At 42.9% G+C, this 4,288-nt stretch overlaps 1 non-coding gene across 1 annotated transcript; it reads left to right on the forward strand.

Annotated features, from left to right (window-relative positions):
- Positions 1-2,356: 2,356 nt before the first annotated feature.
- LOC113723453 (small nucleolar RNA R71) lies at positions 2,357-2,463 on the forward strand. Its single transcript, XR_003457022.2, has one exon. It is a non-coding gene; the product is annotated as a small nucleolar RNA R71 (small nucleolar RNA).
- Positions 2,464-4,288: the final 1,825 nt, after the last annotated feature.

Consider the following 4,288-nt stretch of genomic DNA (forward strand, 5'->3'; position numbering starts at 1 on the left):
GTCAATGAAAGGGAGGGGAAAATGGTCCTTTTTCGTGACGGCATTTAGCTTTCGGTAATCGATACACTGTCGCCATCCGGTGGGCTTTCGAATTGGTACGAGCTCACCCTCTTGGTTTGATTCCACTGTCACCCTTGCCTTCTTCGGGACCACCTGTACTGGACTTACCCACGGGCTATCTGATATTGCAAATATAATTTCAACGTCCAGCAGTTTTAAAATCTCTTTCTTTACGACCTCCATCATGAGAGGATTTAATCTCCGTTGAGCTTGCCGTACGGGTTTAGCATTCTCCTCGAGTCGAATTCGGTGCATACACACCGCAGGGCTAATTCCCTTGATGTCGGCGATGGTCCATCCTATCGCCTGCTTGTGTTCCCTAAGAACTCGAAGTAGTTTCTCTTCTTGAACCTTTGATAAATCCGCGGAGATGATCACTGGAAGTGTCTCCCCTTCACCTAAGTATACATACTTTAGGTGTTTCGGCAATGGTTTTAGTTCCAAGACAGGTGCCTGCACCACAGATGGAAGTAATCTTTGATGAGGTTCGGGTATGAAAATCGGTGCAAGATCATACCTTGTCTTCGTGGTTGGTAACGTTTGCAACGATCCAATCACGCATTTAAACTCTTCACTCAACTCTACCCTAGAGGTCGTTTCGGATTCAAAGTGCCTGGTCAGGACGACCTCTAGTTCATCCCTGCCTTCAATTTCAAAAACCTCCTGTATAGCAGGGTCAATAACATTTACCGAGAAAACAGAGCCAATATTTGAATCGGATGGATATTTCATGGTCTCAAAGATGTTAAAGTGAACAATCTCACCATCAAATTCCATAGACAAAGTACCCTTATTAACATCAATTTTGGTTCGGGCTGTACTCAAAAAGGGTCTACCTAACAACAAAGGTGACGGATCACGGGAGTGTTCATCCTCCATGTCGAGCACATAAAAATCAGCTGGAAAAACCAATTCATTAATTTTTACCAAAACATCTTCAATCAACCCGTCAGGGTATGCATTGGTCCTGTCAGCTAATTGAATTATTATCCCAGTCTCTTTCAAAGGGCCTAAGTTTAAGGAGGCATAAATGGACTTTGGCATGACATTAATTGAGGCTCCCAGGTCTAACATGGCCTTCCCAATCAAAGTATTACCTATCCTACAAGGAATAGTAAACATACCTGGATCTCCGCATTTCGGTGGAAGCTTTCTTTGTAGAATTGCTGAAACATTCTCCCCAACTATAACTCGTTCATCCCCCTTCAACCGCTTGCGGTTGGCACACAGGTCCCTCAAAAATTTTGCGTACCTGGGTACTTGTTTAATCGCATCCAGTAGGGGTATGTTGATCTCCACCTTGCGAAAGATCTCTGAGACCTCTTTTTCCTTGTCTTGCTTCTTTGGTTTCTCTAACCTGCTAGGAAAGGGAGGTGGATTAGTTTTAGCTATAGGAATTGGGTTCGAGGGTACCTTTGCATTTTTGTTACCTCTGTCCTCCTCTTCTAATTCTTTCTCGATCCGTTCCTCGTCCTTGTCTTTAGAAATCACGGGTTCGGGTCCTTGAACTTCCTTCCCACTCCTTAAGGTCATTGCGCTTACATTCTTTGGATTCGTCTCAGGTTGAGATGGCAACTTCCCTTGAACTTGGGACTCCAAACGGTTGATTGTTATGGCCATTTGATTCATTTGATTTTGCAATGATTGCACCTGTCCCAGTTGATTCCTCATGCTTTGCAAGTCTGAATCCGTCTTTTGTTGGTTAGCAAGTAATTGCTTCATCATTTCTTCCATGGACGGACTTGAGTTTGAAGGGGGTGGTGGTGGTGGTGGGCGAGGATGGTACTGCTGTTGGTGTCCTTGCTGTCTATTTGGCACAAAGTTAGACTGCCTATTTCCTCCATAGCTAAGGTTGGGGTGATCCCTCCAACCAGGATTGTAGGTGTTTGAGTACGGGTCGTACTGCTTTCTTGGCGCGGGCGCGTGGCCAGCCATGTTCACCTGTTCTGCAGTTTCTTCTTGAACCAGTGGACACATTTCCGTAGGATGACCTACGGCAGTGCACACCCCACACACTTTGACTTGTGAAGCACTCCCCACAGCTAATTGTCTTACGAAAGATGTTAATTCGGAGATCTGCTGTTGGATAGAGGACGTTTCCACCTCATTCACCCTACGCGTCGGGATGTCCTCTCTTGAACCAAACTGCTGTGAGTTCTCAGCCATCCCTTCAATCAACTCCCATGCTCCTCGAGGGGTTTTGTTCACCAACGCCCCTCCACTTGCAGCATCGATTATGCTTCTGTCCCTGAAAAGCAACCCCTCATAGAAATATTGAATGAGCAGTTGCTCACTTATCTGATGTTGAGGGCATTTGGTGCACAGTTTCTTAAATCTCTCCCAGTACTCATAGAGAGACTCGCTAGGGTGTTGTTTGATACCACATATCTCTTTCCTCAGGCTCGCAGCTCGAGACGCCGGAAAGTACTTGTCCAGAAATTTTTTCTTCAATTGATCCCACGTGGTGATACTACCAGGCGGTAGGTAGTAGAGCCAGTCTTTTGTAGAGTCCTTCAAAGAGAAGGGGAAAGCCCTCATCTTTATTTGCTCTTCTGTAATTCCCGGAGGCTTCATACTGTTGCAAACGACGTCGAACTCTTGCAAGTGCTTGTAGGGCTCCTCACCTGGTAGACCATGGAAAGATGGCAATAGATGAATTAGACCAGATTTTAGTTCAAAGGGAGTGTCATCATTTAAATGTGGAAAAGTAATGCACAAGGGCTGCTGATTTAAATCAGGAGCAGCCAACTCCCTTAGTGTTCGTGCATTTGCCATAGTGACTTCCTCTCGGTCTGAATCACTTGAATTGTCACCAGACAAATTTGTCGGCTCAACCTCTGGATCAAGTTCCTGAGGAGCAATATCGTATTGCTCCTCCCTGAGCCGCCTGGTTTCTTTTCTCGTTCTACGCGCGGTCTTCTCTACTTCAGGGTCGAAAATTAATTCGCCTGTACGAGAAGAGCGAGGCATAAACTAGAAAAATACCAGAAAAAAATTAACTTAAAAGAAACAAATGATTAACGCCAGTCCCCGGCAACGGCGCCAAAAATTGACAGGTGCCGAGCCTGTGCAATAATAAATACCTACTCGAGAAAAATAAATTTTCTGTGTATAGTAGTGAGTAGGGTCGAATCCACAGGGACTGGAAAAAATTCGATTCTTTTCAAGTTCGGGACACGGGGGATTTTTATCAAGATGAAATTATAGCCAAGGATACAACTACGCAGACACAGTCCATTCATCCGATCATTGATGCAAAGAAGGTTCACGTAATTTTATTAACAGGTTAGTTATAGTCGCCGATAAACTCTAACAACCAGCTTTTCCATAATTTATTGATAACCAAGGTACGACCGCTGATTACCCCTAACCAGGAAATACTCCTAGGTACGACCGTAGGAACTAATTTCCTAATTGCATTAAAAACTAGAAAAGCCTAACCCAAATTAATAACACGCTACGAGGGTTATTTAAATCAGATTGCATGTCCCCCTAATATGTGAAAATACTAGTTGTCACTAATATTAACCAACTAAATAATTACGGATTCAATTGATTAATTTGACAGGAGATTAATAAGTCAAATTGCACATCGGGCCCTTGATATCCAATTAACAAAATAATCCCATGGAAATTAAAATAGAAAACATGCAAATATTAATAAATTAAGGAACACGTAAAAACTAATTAGATCTCACAGATAATTGGGACTGCGTCTTCGCGTTGATCCTTGACTAGAGGAGAAGATTAGCCACGCCTCATAAGAAAATTCCCACGCAATTTAATTGAACTCAAAGACATTTATCTCTTACTAATAATTAAAAATAAGAATTATATTCTCTGTAGTCTAATACAATCAAAATAGTCTCATGGAAGAGAAGAAGAAAAACTCCGCTGCGGAAATGTGCCGCTCTCCCACATATAAAAACAAGCCAAATCGAAACTTCACTCCACGCTTACAGAAGAAAACATTCCTTCCCTACCTAATCAACTCCACCGAAAACAAAAGCAAAGCCAACTATGGTTTGTCGGTTTCTCTTTTGACCAAGTGCACACGTTCACAAATAAGAAAGCAAGACCACAAATGTGCAAAGAAAGCAAACTTTAGACAATACAACTTATTTGCGGTCCCCACCAACTTTGATATTTTGTCTAGCCAAATTGAATTCCCAAATGCAATTCCATTCTTCTTCGTTGGTTTGCACCGGAATTGTGTAAAGCTTCACAA

This window comes from Coffea arabica, chromosome 5e (genome assembly GCF_036785885.1).
Source record: "Coffea arabica cultivar ET-39 chromosome 5e, Coffea Arabica ET-39 HiFi, whole genome shotgun sequence".
NCBI lineage: Eukaryota > Viridiplantae > Streptophyta > Magnoliopsida > Gentianales > Rubiaceae > Coffea > Coffea arabica.